The sequence below is a fragment of the Ambystoma mexicanum genome, chromosome 11 (assembly GCF_040938575.1).
Source record: "Ambystoma mexicanum isolate Mex_15411 chromosome 11, UKY_AmexF1_1, whole genome shotgun sequence".
NCBI lineage: Eukaryota > Metazoa > Chordata > Amphibia > Caudata > Ambystomatidae > Ambystoma > Ambystoma mexicanum.
This window is the reverse complement of record NC_090934.1, coordinates 706,227,828-706,246,805: the sequence shown is the minus strand read 5'-3', so window position 1 is coordinate 706,246,805 and position 18,978 is coordinate 706,227,828. Positions and strand designations below refer to the sequence as shown.

The 18,978-nt window shown below is 45.0% G+C and overlaps 1 protein-coding gene across 1 annotated transcript in view; it reads right to left on the bottom strand.

Moving 5' to 3' along the window:
* TCP11L1 (t-complex 11 like 1) overlaps positions 1 to 18,978 on the bottom strand; it is a 666,815-nt gene that overhangs the window by 369,983 nt on the left and 277,854 nt on the right. The window lies entirely within an intron of this gene.

The window sequence follows — 18,978 nt, the reverse complement described above, 5'->3', positions numbered from 1 at the left end:
TCGTTATCCTTCACTTTGTTGATGTCCATAAGCCATCCACATGACTTCCAGACGCAATGGTCTTGACAAAAAAAAAAAAATGTGATCTACTCACACAGCCGCCTACTGACCGTTGCTCATTTTAATTTTTTTCCAAAGAAGGATGAATGCTTACGACCATACCATGTGGTAAGGTGTTAATAGTGTTATATCCCTGTGCCAGAGGGCAATGCTAGGGTTATGTTCCTTGAGCCCTATTTCTGGGGCCATAGTCCTCCGAGTTATACACGACAAGTGGCCATAATGCTAATTAACACCCTTAGTGGTGGAGCCAGCCAATCAGGTGGCTAGCAACATGGCTTGAACCGCCAGTGTAAGCCCACGTTCCAAGCCACCCGACGGCCGGCTCCCCTGCCACCACCTTCCCCCCACCCTCCGTCTCCAGTTTTTTTTGTCTTTATTAACCACCACCACTTACCTAATTCAGCTGCGGCAGCCCTCACTGGCGCAGCCGCACCTTCATCTCAGCTTCCCACGGCCACCATGGAACTGGCTGTTACTTGGACAGCTGACATCAAACATTCCATCTTTAAGAGGTTTTACCTTGGATGTAAAGTTATTGCTTGCCGAGTATTTGAACTGAAAGTCACACCATCAATAGAACACAGACCATCTGACACTTCTGTGACTGTTAGGAAGAATTCTCATAAATGTGCTAATCCCCTTCCCCAGCAACTTTGCTGGATTTTGAGGACTTGTTTGTTTTTCCTGGAGAGAGTGTGAGACTTTTTTCCCACTCTCTCATGTATTTTGATGTGTGTTTTACTATTGTGTTCCTTGATTATGGTGTTTTAAGACAACACCATAGGCATCATCTTTTCATGTGTGTTACACAGCACCCTCAGTGCAGTGACACAGGGGAGCCCTTTAGGCTGTACCAAGGTTTAAATACCTTCTCTGGGATAAACTACTGTTTTCCGAGAGAATGTAAAGTTAAATTGACTTTACTAGTCTTTTTTAAATTCCTAGACCCAGAACACACTATCTTACAATAGAGGGCTGGAGGGGTTACCTAGTCTCCCCTATGTCTAAAAACTCATGTAACAGTCAAATGCTACCCTTTCCTATCAAAATGGCTGGTGGCAGTGGTTTTACAACTAACTACCATGATTTTTCCCGACCGCGAACACCGGTAGTCAAAAATCGCAGGAGCCATGTTTTTCAAGATGGCGCCTGCGCCCCCTTTGTTTAAACAGGTCCCAGTCTTCTTTTTTCACCATTTCTTTTTAGAAAGGTCCTTCTAGAGTTTGTCTCTTCGCGCCAAACCAGGTTTGGTCCCTTTGTTTCTATGCCATTGGCGGGCTTCAGGACTGAAGACCACCTCTGGCGCCTGAGTATCTGGGGTGGGCAGGAAGTGAAGGAGGTGCCTGAAACTCCCTGTGCTTAGTCCCCTAGGAGACCCAAATGCATTCTGGTGTGATTGGCTGGCTGACTGTCCGGCAAGGACAGCCACCCTGCTGGGTGAGTGGCAGCTAGGCTGGAATGAATGTGAGAAAACGGTTTAAAAGCGAGTCTCTAGGACTGAAAGGCAGAGTCGACCACTGGAACAAAAGAACCGAAGACGAGCTGGAAGAGGATGGCTGCTGCAACTACTGGACCGTTGGTTTGCCCGGCGGAGCCCTGCTGCAGGTGCGAATCGTGAAGTTCACCTCGACAGAGAAGCCCCTTCAAGGACAACTTCTTCCTTTGAGTTGGTGGGACCAATCAACTCGTAAGCCACCTGGATAGCATTCTTGGAGCTGGTTAGGATTAACCAGGGAGAAGGACACCAGCTTGTGTGCTTGAAGAACAGAAACCGGAATCGAAGATTTGCCAATTTGCCAGCTTTGTGATCCATCCCCGTGCAGTGCAGGAGTCCCCTGACGTCCTCCCCTTGTCCCCACAACTGAGGCTCAGGAATAGCGAGAGCTGCAGTAACTCCCAGGAACCAAGTCTTCAGCTGCATCTTTTTCTTCAATATAAGGTACTGTGAAAACCCGACCGAGAGAACTTACCTCTCACCGTGAAAGTTCGTGGAACTTTGGCAACTTGCAGGCCTAGTCAGCTTGTGACCCGCCATACAAACCTTTCTTCTGTGAACTACTTCTAAGAACCGTGGCAAAGACTTTTCCGTAATACATAAAACCGTTTTTACTTATACAAAACACTAGCCCATGGACTTTGGCCTACCTATTGCATTGAATCAACTCCCCTGGTGAACTCAAACTATTTGCACTGTTTTAAAGTAACTGTCATATTCGTTTTATCAACGTATGCCTTTTTGCTCCTACTTTTTGCTCCTACTTCATTGCTATTTTGATCCGATTTCAAGGGAGCTCAACTGCTTAGTAATCAGTAATGTAGTATAATATTTGAGCGATATTGGTTACCTCATTTAGTGAATGCTTTATAAATGATTGTGTAATAAATGAAGTGTTTTACCAAGAAACCTTAAGTATAATTGTCTATCTGAATACTTGTCATTGTAGACCTCTGTGTAACACCCTTACAAGCTCACATTCCCTTTTGAGAAGTGTGGCTGCTCAGCTCGCTACCAAAATCTGTGTGGTACAGACTTATACTAAAGGTTAGTTTTGCTTACACCTGTAGTCAAAGTTATGTGTAGTGGTCCCCAGAGGGTATGGGATTACCTCCCTGTTGCCAAGGACGAGATACCTCGTCCTTTTCGGCACTTTGTTTTGTGCGATCCCTGCACAGCAGGGATCACACAAAACTGTAATCCAACCCCCGGGCTATGAGAGGGGGAGGTCCCCCTTCACTGCCCGGGGGTTGTATTACCTTCAATTTCACGTTGGCGTGTTTGACGCATGCCGACATGAAATTGAAAGTAAATTCACAGTGGCAGCCAATTTCGGCTGCCGCAGTGAAAAGAGAAGGTAAGCTCCCTTCTCCCTCTGCTCGATCTCCGGCCCAAACCCCCAAAACATGGCACGACAGCTCTGGAGACCCCTGGGGGCAGATGGGTGATCACCTGCCCCCAGCGGTGGGGATAAAAAAAATATATATATATATATATATATTTTCGAAGGAAGGGGGAGGTGGGAGGGGGTTTGGGGCCCACTAGCCACCAGGGATTTGTTCAAAAAGTGGTGTTGTTAGAAAGGGGAGATTCTCCCCTTTCCAACGACACCATTTATGACGGCCTTGTTGGTCACGGATCGGGCGCAGAGCGCTCGATCCGTGACCAGCAATCCCAATGGACCACAAGGGAGATGTTAGTAACGCGGGGGAGGGGGGCTGCTTACCAGGTAAGATGCCCCCTCTCCCCCGAGGCACCAAAGCATGGGGGCACATACATAGAGACCCCTGGGGGCAGATGGGTGATCATCTGCTCCCAGGGGTGGGGATATTTTGAAGAAAAAAAATGATATTTGAAAATGAAATGGGGAGAGGGGTTGGCGTTTGGGGCCCACTAGCCACCAGGGATTTTTTGTAGTGCATGAAAGGGTGGTGGCCCTATCCCTCCCACCCCAAGTGGAAGGGGGGCACCCCTTGTAGCCCTCCCTGGGGGCAGATTTTTGGGTGGCAGGGGCAGCTCATGCAGGATATCTCCGTGGGGGCAGATATCTGCCCGTAGGAAGGGGCAAATGGGTATTCACTGAGGGAGAGATTCCGTAGACCACCAGGTATGGCTTACAAGGGGGGGGTGGCATGCTTGCAAAGTATTTATTTGTTTTTGCTGGTATTGTACCGTAGGGAACATTTTTTTTTTGTGTACAGCTTTTTCTACGTGAGCAGCTGCAACGTTATGCAAGTACTGTTTTTTATTATTCTATGGTTAGGGCCCACTGTCAGTGGGGTGGGTGAGACTGGGGCTGGATTGGTGGTGGTGTGGGTGGGAATGGGCCGTCTGGGCAGATATGCTGGTGGGCTGGGACACAATTGCAGGGGCAGGCCATAAATTGCCCCTAATGCCAGCAGAACATTGGTGTTTCCCTGGGAGCGGAGCCCTCCCATGTGGGTTGTCCGTCTGCAAGCCCAGGCTCCACCTCTGGCTTTTGTGAGGTACAAAAACCGTACCTCACATGTATGGGTGTACCTACCGGGGCGCAAAAGGAAAAGGGTAACCCACTGGTAAACCCAAGCCTTTCGGCATAGCACATTTTGTTCATGTGGGCAACCTACAGATTTGGGGCTAGGGTGTCGAAGCCAGCAAGGAAAACAGGGAACCCCATGCATTTCCCAAAAGAGGACACCCGTGGTAATGCAAAGAGGTCTGACTTGCGCGAAGCGGCCCAGAATTTATTATCCAGAACCCCAGACAAAGTGAACATTGTGTTTTTCCCCCACCAAATATCACACTTTGTCGGGGATTGTGGCTAATAAAAACTTGGGCAATTTGCGCAAGGCAGACCTCTGCGGATTCCCACGGGTGTCCTCTTTTCAGAAATGCATGGGGTTCCCAGTTTTCCTTGGTGGCTTGGACACCCGAGGCCCATATCTGTATGGTGTGCCCATCTGGAAAAATCGTGAAATTCAGATGTCTGAAAAGTCTTGTGGTTAGGGGTGTGTTTGGCTTTGCCCTTAGCGCCCATGTAGTTGCACCCACACATGTGAGATACCATTTTCATCGGGACACGTGTGGGAACGCGGGAAGGTATGACATCTGTTGTGTTTGTGTGTTTTTCATAACGGTTGGACCCATTTGCTGGTGCCCTTTGTCACACAACCCTTTCATTTCCCAAATGTACCCCACATTTAGTCGCTGCTTTAGGCACCATACACTTTTGTAACCTGCTCAAGTCACCTACCCTCGAAAAGGTCTGCCTGTGCTTTTTCAAAAAATGTATGCTTGCCGTTCCTCACCACATTGGTTTTCCTGATTTACACATGCTAAGTACGTCTGTTCAGGCCATAAGCATAAAACTCCTGTGTACCATGGCTCAGTGTTTGGCTTGTGGTATTGCTTGTTTTGTGAAACACTACAAAAAAGGGGTGCTTTCCTAACTGCAAGAGTTGGGGGAATGTAGCGGAGCATTGCTTTTCTCAAAATTCATAGAAGTGATTGCCATACCAAGCCAACCATGTCCACCACATACCTTTTTTTTGGTCCTTTTCCCGCTTTTTCCACAATCTATGGCATTTTCCCCTACCTAGTTGTTGCCCGACCTGCGCAAATCACCCCTTCCTAAAGTTGGAATTTTGTCTACTTTTCAGAAATGTATACCTTTCTGTCCATCAATTCGGCTTTCCTACCCTTTTCTTCCATTCAGTCCATGTATGTCCAATTGGCAAAAATGTCCAAAATCGCCTATCTCTCACAAAACGGTTGAGAACCACATCAAAATAATTTTTTTTCGTTTCCACTCAACCTGTTCTTGAAAGCCACGAAATTTGGGAATTCAGCACAGCAAACCATTTGTTCCTAGCTCTTACAAGGAAAAAAAAACACATGCTTCTTTGTATCACATTTTATTGGAATTTTTTGAAAAAAGCAAAAATGTTCACCCTTTTTGCTTATTTTCTCTGACCCCCCTACAGCAACCTAGGATTCCTGGGTGGCGTTACGATTGCTTACATGTGGGAAAAAAAGGGGCCAAATTTGGCCGAGATATCTCATGTAACAAAATAGTTAAAAGGCATTGAATGGCGACATACTGAAATCACCAAAAAAGGCCTTGGTAATGGGGGGGGGAACCTATGACAGTTAAAGGGTTAAGGCAACCGTCGATATGATGTTGAGAGTCAAACCACATTCTGCATACAGTTGTTGGCACAATGGCAACATCATTGTGTTCCTGGAGAGGCTGCTGAAAGCCACCAACCTGCCTTTCTGGCTATTAATTAAAGTAATCACACGCACTTCACACTGGAGCAGCCAATATATGGCACTGATAAACAGGAGAACTAGTTACCACAGGCATGTACGAAGCAGCAATCAGGGGTTAACGTTCAAGTCACATGGCAAAGGACCACTGAGTATCATCAGCTCCTGTGAAGACATGGATGGGATCAGACATATCGGGTCTCCTCCCTGTCTGCTATCCAAGGGACTGAAATCACTGAGCAATCCAGGAGACTCTGGCAACCCTTGGGGTACTAGTTTTACCCCATTCCTGTGAAACTACGACCTCAACAGATACATTGGCTAATTTGATCAAAATGAAGGCACACGCTCTAACAAGGAAATTGAGAAAAACAGCCATATTGCAGTCTCCAGAAAATACAAATAAAAACATTATAAACTCTTTGTTAACTATTTTTCTAATTGCCTTAACACGTAACAGTTGATTATTATAGACCATTAGTGATTTTAAAGGTGGCCAGCAGAAACAACCAAAGATGAATGCCACGCAGTTTGGTGAACGCTATACAAAAGCCAAGATTTAGGCTACTTACAGTTTACAAAGAAACAAATGCTTTACTTTACAATAATTTTGTGTGTGTTTTATTGTGTTCCTCTATTATGAGCCATGCAATGAATTGTTAACGCCCTCGTCTTTGTCAAAAAATGCAACGTTCAATTTGTGACATATTATTCATTATAACGGTGTACCTTTTTAGTGTTACATTCTGTACACATCAATTCATTGCATTTCTTCAACAATTCATACATCATATTAATCTGTATGTCTGTGCAATGGGGACTGGCCATGTGTACAGCCACCCTCACCCTGAGACGTGTTACGGTGGGTGCTGGAAAAAATGAAATGAGCGCGAAGCACTTAGAGATTGAAGCATACAGCCCTTTTATCAAGAACATACCATCAAATAGAGAGATCTGGGGTCATCCTTACGGTCTCCAAATGTTCTTTATTTTATGCAAAGTAGGCCGAAAACCCTCACTTGTGTTATTTGCCCCTTCGCATTTCTCATACAGTACTTCGAAGGTGTACAATAAGTGTACCAGATTGTCCCTCTTGAAATTATAACGTTCTATGGTGTGCAAAGACCAGCATCATTTTTGTGGGATTAAAAGGCTTATTAAAGGAAACCTTCCACCCGAGAGGTGAAGGCATAATTAGCTATTTCAGCCAGGTCCCATGTAGCAGAGCGACACCCAGTAGCCGGAGGTTCGCCTCCAGTTTAAATCCAGACGGGCAATGCATTGTGTGTACGCCTCGAGGCTTGACATTTGAGCAAATGTGCATATTCACAATGCATTGCCCTTCTCATACTGAACTGAAAAAAAATTGAATATCTTCAATCCGGGGTATACAGTAATAAAAGCATACCCATGTAACAACTTTTTTCCTGGAATTTCCCCATCAATCGGTGAACCCAGTGTGTTTATATTGTAAGGATAAGGAGTGAAACAGCAGCAACATTTACATCTATGTAGTTGCTCCAACTCCCCTGACTCCCTCACCCTAAGGCACCCACCCACACAACTCCTCTCCTGTGGTCCCTCCAAGCAAATGCTTTTTCATTGAATGTTCCCCCACCAGGATTTCACCCATATGCCTCCCCCACTAACAGCACCCCGCTGCACTCTAATCTTTTAACCAGGTGACCCATCCGGCCCTATGTCACGTAACCCCACTCCCCCATTCCACCTCTGTGCTCCCCATACCTGTTACTCTAACCTACACTATGGTTCTCTTCCTGCCTTTCTTTTGAAATCAGGGGACCTGGGTTTTCTGAAGACTTCCACGGCTCGCCTCACATCTCGATCCAGGTTGGAGTCAAATACTCCTTCCGGTTCGGTGAGTAACAGAATTAGCAGCCTTGAAGAAAATGTCGACTGAGACTACTGATGCTTTAAATCAAATTGTGCAGATGGTCACGGATCTTCGGATCGATCTGACAAGTGCACAAGAAGCATTGCACCAACGCATGGAAGCAATTCAGTCTCTCGTCACTACTCCAGCAGCACAGGCAGGCGCTGGAACTATGGCTTCAGGTTCTGGGTTTCCAGCACCGTTCAAGAAAACGCTCCTGTGTTGCTTACAACCCAGTTCCCATTGGCTCCTCCGGAAAGGTTTTTGGGAGATCCCAAACAATGCAGGACGTTTATCAATCAGTGTAAATTGCACTTCCTATGTCGTCCTGCCTCCTTTCCTACTTCCACTACCAAAGAAGCTTTTGTCCTTTCTCACTTAGCTGGTACTGCAGCAGCCTGGGCCAATCCCCTACTTGAATCCAATAGTCATGCATTGTACAACTGCGATACTCTTCTTTCCATGATGAGCAAAGTGTTTGATACCAGATACACTACCCAGGCCACGGATTTGGAATTACTCAAACATCGACAAGGTAATTCCTCCTTGTTGGTTTATCTCGCTCGTTTCAACCAGCTGGTTGCTGAAACCGATTGGCCCGAGGAGAAAAAGGCTACAGTGTTTTATCAAGGACTTTCTGAGGAACTTAAGGATGTTCTGTCCACCGTTCCCGTTGTAGCTACAGCCTTCGAAGATTTGCTCGACTTGGTACTACAAGTCGACGTCCGTAAGGCAGAAAGGCGTGGTGAGAAAAGGGCTAACCCAGTGCTACCCACCGCGGAAGCGGTTTCAACATCTCTGCCCCCTCCCGAACCTATGCAAATCGGTCCTGTTAGGAGTCCATTAACGCCCGATCAAAGGGAGTATCGCAGGTCTCACAATCTCTGCATGTACTGCGGTGCTTCTGATCATCTATTACCAGAGTGCCCAAATAAGCCCAAAAGAAAGGCGGGAAACGCCAAATCCCGACAGTAGATAAGAGTCCCTACGTCGGGAGGTTCAAGTCAGGACTCATCTTGTCTTACTTCGTCTCAACTCATCCATCTCCCCGTCACATTTTCTTTGACAGCCGGTCAGTCCATTGTGGCCCAGGCCGTGGTTGATTCAGGTGCCACAGGCAATTACATTGATCAAGGTTTCGTCTCAGTTACAGGGTTCCCTTTGGTTTCCAAAAAACAACCTGAGACAGTCAATTCGGTAGACGGTTCTATCCTCGTGTCTGGAATGGTTACTCATCAGACGGTACCCATGGTCATGTGCACCAATGATGGACATACTGAAACCATTACATTTGACATTATCAGAGCTCCGGCTTATAAGGTCATTCTTGGTATTCCATGGCTTCGGTTCCATAATCCTGTTATTGACTGGGTAACACACCAGGTATAGTTTCCATCTACTGTATGTAATCTTCAGTGCACGCCTCTGCATGGTGTTATCCAGAACACCCCTACCAGTGCCCTTGCCTCTTCTTCCCTGCACATCGGGGCGATTACTACTGTCAACTTACCCTCTGTTCCCACAGAGTATGCCGACTTCCTGGACGTGTTCGATAAAGGCATGGCTGAAAAACTACCCCCCCATAGGGTCTACAACTGCCCCATTGACTTAATGCCTGGGGCAAAGATTCCTGTAGGAAGAGTGTATTCCCTTACCTTGAAGGAAGACGCTTTGTTAAAATACTACATCGATAAAGCACTTGCTATGGGATTTATCAGGCCATCCAAATCACCGGCAGCGTCCCCACTCTTCTTTGTACCTAAAAAAGAGGGCGACCTGCGTCCCTGCATTGACTACAGAGCCCTGAATGCAGTCACCATAAAGAATCAATACCCACTTCCATTGATTTCTGTTCTTCTCGATCAACTGGGTTCCTTGCAGATTTTTACCAAATTGGACCTCAGAGGGGCTTATAATCTGGTCCGCATGAGAGAAGGGGACGAGTGGAAGACTGCATTCAAGACACGTTATGGCCTGTACAAATACCTGGTGATGCCCTTTGGGCTTTGCAATGCTCCGGCTACCTTTCAGGCTTTCATGAATGATCTATTTCATGACATATCTGATCAATATGTCGTCGTTTATCTAGACGACATCCTGATTTATTCTCACAATCTCACTGAACACGTTCAGCATGTCAAAACCGTACTCCAGCGCCTGAGGGAAAATCACTTGTTTGTAAAGGCTGAAAAATGTATATTCCACTCTTCTGAGGTGGAATTCCTGGGATATGACCTTACCAGCCAAGGAGTGCGTATGAGCAAGTCCAAAGTTAAAGCCATACTTGATTGGCCAGCACCCAAGACGGTTAAGTCCCTTCAATCTTTTTTGGGATTTGCCAACTTTTATAAAAGGTTTATTCATGGATTTTCTGCTCTTTCAGCGCCTCTAACTTCATTAACCAGTGTCAAAACCCCCTACGTTTGGTCAACTGCAGCACAACTGGCTTTCGACAAATTGAAATCAGCCTTTACCTCCGCTCCTGTACTTAAACACCACGTCCCGATCTACCTTTCTATGTGGAAGCGGATGCTTCCGGTACCGCTATTGGAGCAGTCCTGTCCTAAGAATGCCCACAGACTAGGGAAATGCATCCCGTTGCCTTCTTTTCTCGTAAATTAACAAACTACGAAAAGAATTACTCCATCACGGAACAGGAGTTGTTGGCCATCAGGGATGCCTTCGCTGAGTGGCGACATCTACTTGGAGCGCGTCATCCTGTCACTGTGTTTTCTGATCACAGAAGTCTTTTGGCTTTCAAATCTATGAAATGTCTCACAGCCCGACAGGCCAGGTGGCACTTATTCTTCTCTCAATATCAGTTTCACATCACCTATCGTCCTGCCAGGGCTCAGGTGTCAGCTGACGCACTTTCACGTCTCCATTCGGCGGGTAACCCGTCCAAATCAAAACCTCCTATGCTCCTCCCGGACAAGGTCATTTGCGGATGCATGGTACAGCCTTCCTTACGGGATGTCATTGCTCAATGGGTAATCGAACATCCTAAGGAGGTTCAGGAACTTAATATGGACCTGTCTCAGGGGTTGCCCATCATTCAAGAACGCATTTTCATTCCCCCTGGTCGGGCTCGTTTATTGGCACTTCAATGGGCTCATGATTCTGTGTTTGCCACAAATCCAGGTCAAAAGAAAACATTGGAATCCCTACGGCGATAGGCTTGGTGATCTAACATGTCTCGCGATGTGCAGGATTACATCACTACGTGTGCTATTTGTGCCCAATGCAAATCTGCCAGATCCAGACCAGTTGGTTTGTTGCGTCCTTTACCAGTGCCTCATAAACCCTGGCATATGATATCAATGGACTTCATTGTGAAATTACCAGATGTCCAGGGTCATGATACCGTGTGGGTTGTCGTGGACTACTTCACTAAATACGCCATATTTGTGCCATGTTCAGGATTGCCTTCTGCTTCTCGTTTGGCCAGACTATTCATGGCTAACGTCTTTCGGTATTTTGGTCTTCCTTCCATCATTGTTTCGGATCGAGGTACCAGTTCACTTCTAAATTTTGGAAGGCTCTCACTACCTCTTTGGGAATTGAAGACAGATATTCTTCGTCCTATCATCCTCAAACAGACGGCCAAACCGAGAGACTCAACTCCACTATTTAACAATATTTACGCTGTCTTTGTCTTCAGTTCCAACAGACCTGGTATACCTCCCTGCCACAAGCTGAATTTGCATATAATAATTCCATGCACAGTTCTACGGGGGTGTCTCCCTTTTTTACTTTATATGGTCTACATCCCAGGTCTTTACCATTGACTCCACCCTTACCTGAGGCCTCGCCTGCTGCACTGGCATGTGTGAGAGATTTAGATCAAGTTCATCGGGATGTACAATGCCATCTGCTCAGGGCTCAAGAGCACGCCAAGAAATCGGCGGATGCACACCGACTGCCAGCTCCGGTCTATCAAATTGGAATGAAGGTTTGGTTGTCCTCCCGAAACCTGCACATTGCGGGTAAACGTTCATTGTTGCCGCGCTTTGTTGGTCCTTTCCGCGTTTCCTCTGTAATCAATCCGGTTGCGGTTAAATTGGATCTTCCTAAGCGCTGGCGTATTCATCCAGTGTTTCATGTATCACTTCTCAAACCAGTCGTTCCGTCCACGAGGTTGCCTGCTCGCCCTGCTCCCGTCATGGGGAAGAGGAGTATGAGGTTTCCCGCATCCTTGATTGTAGGATCGCAAGTTGTTCTGCTCTCTATTTGGTGGACTGGAATGGGTTTGGACCTGAGGACCGTACTTGGGAGCCTCTATCTAATCTACATTGCCACGATCTCTTACGGGATTTCCATGCCGCCCGGGGGTTGCCGACGTTTTTGGCGGCGGATGCTGTTACGCTACGGCAGCAACAAAGGACATTACCAAAAAGATTGTTCCCACGGAGTATCTCGCAATCAGGGAATTCGCTCTGGCAGCGTTACAAGTTGCCTTGGAAACTGTTTGGGTTACGTAGATCTCCTAGTCACCTGATCAGACGTGCCTCGCTTTCACGGAAGCCACGCCTCCTTGTTCCTTAAAAGCGGTCAGCCGCGGGAGCTTCGTTGCTGCTTATTGATCGTTACGGCGTTCCTTTTTGTAGCCTTCCTACGGCTTGTTCCATTCGGATTACCCTCCGAGTATCCTGCTTTGTATTTGATCTACCGTTACCAGACCTTGGCTTCTGTCTCCTGGATTTGTCCTTCGGTATATTTGTCTTGGATTTGAATCGCTCGCAGTCTCCTTACACTGCCAAGCTCCTGTTGAGCTCCCCGCTCAGCCTGTTCTCCTGCCAGGTTTTCAGCACTTCATTCCCCGCTGAGAACGGATTTCCAGTCTTCAGTTTTCTTCTTACAGCAAGAGCCTTGTTTCCAGCGGAATTCAGTTGTTTAGTCCCATTTCCTGTCCTGCCTCCTAAATTAAGGATTTACTTCTACCTCACTATCGTATTTGACTGTGTTACATCCTGTGAGGATGATGTGTACCTTCCACTAGAGTGCAGTACGAACGCTTTCCAGTTTTGCACCAACCCGGTCCTAGTGCGTCCCTCGTGCCGTTCGGGTTATCCTACCTATACTAACCATCCGATTTGTTATTTTATCCTTTCGTTGTCATCCCTCATTTGGAACTCTGAACTTTCTTCTGAACTGATACGGGACTTCCTCTCAAGGCTTTCATTTCCACTATCTCAGGTACCAGTGATTCTATTGTGTTCAATAATTGTATACCTTTCGCACCAGGTTGGCATTATACGCAAAACAGTTTTTGTATTTTTTGCAGCATTGCTTGGTGGTGCGCTCAATTCCGCTGTTTTGCATTATAGACTACTCTGTCTTGTTTTACATAATAGCAGAGTGGTACGTCGTGAAAAAGAGCCCCTCTCTAAGAGGAAGCCCGATTCTTTTAAAATCAGGGGACCTGGGTTTTCTGAAGACTTCCACGGATAGCCTCACATCTTGATCCAGGTTGGAATCAAGTACTCCTTCCGGTTCGGTGAGTAACAAAACCTCTTAGTGAATAAATGCGGATTTGTACGCGAGATGCGCTTAGATGGATTACGGATGCCGCCATTTCCCCAATTGAAGTGCATGATACGTTTAGTCAGTATGCACCAGAAATGCAGAGAAAGGTATTACAGGTTATGGTAGAGTACCTACAAGATGAATGTATGAAGAATAAGATATGTTGTCCCGCTGATTTAATGACAATTTATAAAAGAGCATTTTTGCCTGAAACGGGAACGACTGCTTTTTCACTCGATTTAGCTTTGTTGCTTAATAGACAAACGAATGTAGAATCTCCTAGTTTGCAATTACCCATGAGAGAGGTGTCTCCCATGTTTGTCCCGAAAGTAGAAGTTGCTGCCTCTGGAGGAACTCCAGTGCAAACAATAGAGGCTCATTATATCACGCAGTTTGTACATGTCCCTTTTTCGAGGCAAGAGGTAAATACTATAAAGCAAACGATCCATGATATTAGGAAGAACCCGTCCGGATTGTATAAGGAAATTGAATCTGTTTTGAATACATCTGTTTTTACATTGAGTGGCATTGATTTATTGATTCCCGTGATTTTTCCTGTAGACATATGGAAACAGGTTAGAAATATAAATGACGCGCCGATGTTAGGTGATACATGGGATAATTTGACTAGAATTTATAGCGAGAGAAAGGCGGAACAGAAGCCACCACAGGTAATGTTGGCCTTACCATCGCGAATAGCAGATACATTGAAAACTTTGGTGCCCGAGAAAAGAATAGTTTGGGATAAATTGCCTGCTTGTTTGCAGGGCAAAGAGGAAGGAGCGACGGTTAATATTAATTGATTTGAAGAAGTATTTGCAGATTTTAGTGGTCAAGATCTAAGTACTGAAACCGGAAAGAGATGGTTTGTTGCTAAGTTTGTGCGAGGGTTATTACCCAAAATCCAAAGTTTAATAATGACATCTGAAAGTGCATGGCAAGCAAAAACGCAAAGCAAAGTATTACACATGGCCCAGTATTATGAGAACAGAGTAAATTCAGAAAAGGATAAGGAACTGAGGGACAAAGGGAATTTGAAAACAAGAGTACTGTTACAGCAAGTAGCGAACAATAATAGAGGTGGTGTGAACGCACCGTCCAGAGTCCAATTTGCATTAACGTACAATATGCAAGGGGGGGTCCAATAGGGATTAATCAATGTGCCTATTGTAGACAAGAAAGCCATTGGCAAGCACAGTGCCCGCATATACAGAATAGAAATGGGACTTTTCCGAGAAGAGAGAATAGAGGTCGTCCGGGAATGCAAGGACAATAGAAACCAAAGAGCGCCACAATTTCAGGATAACCAGGGTAATCAGAATCAGAACCAGAATCAGAATCAACAACGAAACAATACAAATGGTGGGAATGTTTTTGACAATCAGTCCAATGCATATTACTCTGGCGACTTTTCATCTGATGATGTACTGTTCTACTAGGACAGCCCGAGACAGGGGTTGGAACCAGTATCTATTCCCGTAGACTAGAAAGTGCCCTATGTAGATTTGAAGGTTGGGAATAGGGAGCACATTTATTTTAGTGGACACAGGTGCATAAAAATGTTCAATTGACCATCAGCGAGTTCCAGAAATATCACAGTCAGGGCATAAGAATGTCTCAGTAGGGTTCTCAGGTACGCCAGTAATTAGTCCAGTGTCACAACCAGTACATATAACACTAGGTCCATTCACTGAGTCTTGCCCATTTCTTTTGACGAAAAATTGCGGCGAAAATTTGTTGGGATTAAATTTATTGAAGAAATTGAATGCGGTCATTTATTGTTCTCCTGATGGAGTGTATTTGACAATCTTGCCACAAAAGACTCCTGTATCGCAATTTGTATCTAAGCCACTACCGACTGAAATGAGTAAAGTACCGGCTTGTATATGGGCAGTGAACGATAATGATATTGGTTGTTTGAAAGTAGAGCCAGTAAAGATTGTTTTGAAAGAAGGAATTACATTTCCGCGTATTCCGCAATATAACATTTTGGCTGAGGGAGAAAAAGCATTGAAATGCATTGTATCAGATTTGATTAAAATAAATGTTATTGAAGAAACTTCTGGTAGTACTTGCAATAGTCTGATTCTTCTAGTTTACAAGAAAGGAGGTAATGATATACCTTACCGTTTTATAATTGATTTAAGCAGAGTAAATAAAGTGGTTGATCCTCAATTTCCATTAGTCCCGGATGGGACCACAATTTTGACTCCGATTCCAGCCTCTGCTTCATATTTTAGTCTGATTGATCTGAAAAATACATTTTTTAGTATCCCAGTGCATCTGGATAGCAGATATTTGTTTGCTTTTACTCTAGGAGGACGTTCATTTACATTCACACAAATTCCGCAGGGCTACACTGAAAGTCCAAGTATTTACAGTAGAGCTTTAAAGGGACAATTAGATATGATTGAATTACCAACAGGCTGCGTATTACTACAGTACATAGACGATTTGTTAATAGCAGCAGACGCAGAAGAGATTTGTAAAGAAAGTACAGTTGCATTATTGACACATTTAGCAACACAGACACAAAGCGTCGTTAAAAAAATGCCAGTATTGTTGAAAGGAAGTGGCCTACTTGGGCTACCTCCTTTCGAAGGAGGGAAGAAGATTGACACCAGAAAGAATAGAAAGCATCTCTGATATGCCTATTCCAAATACGCAGAAAGAAGTCAGGGCTTTAATTGGCATGGCTTCATATTGTAGGCAGTGGATCGCTACCTTTTCGATGATCGTGAAACCATTAGTGGCATTGACAAGGAAAGATGTTACCTTACCTTTGCCATGGAACATGGAATGTCAACAAGCATTTGACCTGCTTAAAGCTGCATTATGTTCGGCTCCAGTTTTGGGCACGCCAAATTACGATATGAGTTTTAAGTTATTTGTGCATGACAATAATGGATGTGCTTTGGCTGTTTTGACCCAGAAACACAGGGGGAGAAATAGACCATGCGGTTACTTCTCTTCCACGTTGGATCCTGTTGAATGTGCTTTGCCGCGTTGCTTGCGAGCTGTTGCTGCAGCCACTGCATCAGTAAAACAAACCGAGTGAATGGTTTTAGGTGAGGCTTTAACTGTAATGGTACCTCAGTCAGTGGACATTCTTTTAAATAGAATGCAGACGCAACACCTTACATCAGCCAGATTAACAAGGTACGAGCTAGTTCTATTTGCACCGCATATCCAAATTAAAAGGTGTTGTGCTTTAAATCCGGCCGAGTTAATGCCCCCTCCAAATGAGAAAGGGGGTGAAAAACAATTCCCCCAGGATTGCTTAACGGTTACTGAACAAGAGACAAAAGGAAGAATAGACCTAACTGACACCCCACAGAAAGAGCCAGATGGAGAACTGTTTTGTGACGGCTCTTGTTTTAAATTACCAGATGGCACATCAACTGCTGCTTATGCCATCACTAGACTGAAAGGTATTATAGAAAGCAAAGGAATCCCATACAACTCAGCACAAGCTGCAGAAATAATAGTGTTGACAAGAGCATGTGAAATCTCTGCTAATCTGAATGTAAACATATATACTGACAGTCAGTATGCCTTTGGGGTGGTACACAATTTTGGTCGATTATGGGCTGAAAGGGGTTTCCTGACATCACACGGAACCAAAATCTAACATGGCACTTTGATAGTGAAACTATTGTCAGCACTTGCACTTTCCAAGCGATTAGCAATAATGAAATGTGAAGCACATAAAAAAGTAACATGTAATGTTGGAAAGGGAAACGCATTTGCAGAAAAAAAATTGCGAAACAAACTGCCACTGATTTACACACAAAAATGTGTGTTGAAAAAGTAGAAGTACCAGCATGCTAGAGAATGGAATTGCAACAGTTAAGGAAATGCAAGCAGAAGCTACTGTAGATGAAATAAAAAAGTGGTCTGAGGGCCCAGCAGAATTATATTCTGAAGGTTGGTGGGTGGACAAGAAAAATAACAGATGGATGTTACCAAATGCCTATGTGATGGCAATGGTCACTATGGCCCACAGTCCAACACCCATATGTGCTAGAAAAATGATACAACACCTGTATTCTGTAAGGCAGAATCCACACATTACAAAAACTGCTGAAAGATTGGTTCAGAACTGCATGACTCGTTTACAACATAATATTTGAAAGGGAACAGGGACACCAGTAGGCAGTTTTGGCCCGCCATCTATGCCATTTGAAGTCATCCATTTTGATTTCATAGAAATGGAGAGGTGCCAAAACTATAAGTATGTTCTTGTGGTGGTTTGTGCCTCCAGTAAATGGATAGAGGCCTATCCTGTGAAAGACTGTACAGCTATGTCCATGGCTAAAGCCATGCTAAAAGAATACTTTCCCCGTTTCGGCCTACCCCGTGTCATATGGTCAGATAACGGCCCGCACTTTGTTGTGGCAGTGATATTGCAAATCTGTGTAGGTCTCCAGATTGATAAACAATTCCATTCGGCCAGACACCCGATGAGTGCCGGTTTAGTAGAACATCAGACCGGTATCCTGAAAAACAAACTTAGTAAAGTATGTGCAAGGAGCAATTTGAAATGGCCCGATGCACTACTGCTAGCTTTATTGTGCATGCGAACAATTGTACAGGCAAGGACTGGTCTCTTCCCCTTACGAAATAGTGACGAGGCGACCAGCGAATGTTTGGAATGCCCCTTGACCGAAACAGTTGAGAGACAGAGTACCCATTACTTATTGATTACTGTAAACAGTTAACTCAAAACTTGCATTTGATTCATCAGAATGTGCAGGAGGCTCTTCTTGTCAGATATACCGGCCCAAGACATTGTCTGCAGCCTGGGGACTAGACGCTTGTCAAAAGTTTTGAAACAAAATCTTCACTTGCACCGCATTGGGCGGGACCCTTCCAGGTGCTATTGGCTACGCAGACTGCGGTCCGAGTGAATGGACGCAAGCATTGGATCCACACAACACACACAAAGAGAGTTCTGTTTCCTTTGCCACATGAGAAAGAGCTTGATGATCCTGACATCGAAAGAAAGACGGCTGCACTTGATCACAAAGATATCATTACCAGTTGTCTGTCAGAAGTGCTTCCTAAACCCGAGAAAGAGCCTGGGGAGATTGCAACGAAGATCGAAAGGCCAAAGGTGCCTCAACTTTGTCCGACTGATGCCTTATCACGCAATGCATCTCAAACTGGCACTAATCTTGCATCTGGAAATGAGAGTGCATTGTTCATCGACCATACTGTACCTGGAGCTGTGAGGTACAATCTACGTTCGCAAAATCAGAAATGATCTGCTTTTGTTTTGCCTTTGTTCCTAGCTAATGGGTGACGTTAGGAACGGAGGCCTAGGGAAAAGGAGAGTATGAGCTGTATCAAATTGAAAGCTCTGACACGCGGTTTCCCGGTGCTACCATTGAAAAGTGAAGGACCAATGCAACCTAGCATGGACAAGCGGGGGCATATGGTTCCGAAACTATCAAATTGATATTTGCTCCTGCCTTTTTGGAGCTCAGTGCAAATTCCCATCAGCTTGCTATCATCAATAAGCAGGCTAGCCTGGACTGGCCTGAACATTTGTTGCTAAAGTGTGTTGCTGTGGAGAACTTTCACCGACGGACACTGAAAAACTCTTACTGAGATAAACATTACAGACAATGACTACATTCGCTCCTGCTCCCTCCTGCACCAATGCTGTTGATAATATAGAGATAGAGATTAAGCCTACTCCAAGAAAGACTTGTTTCAGATGGAATAATATGCCAATGATTAGGATACC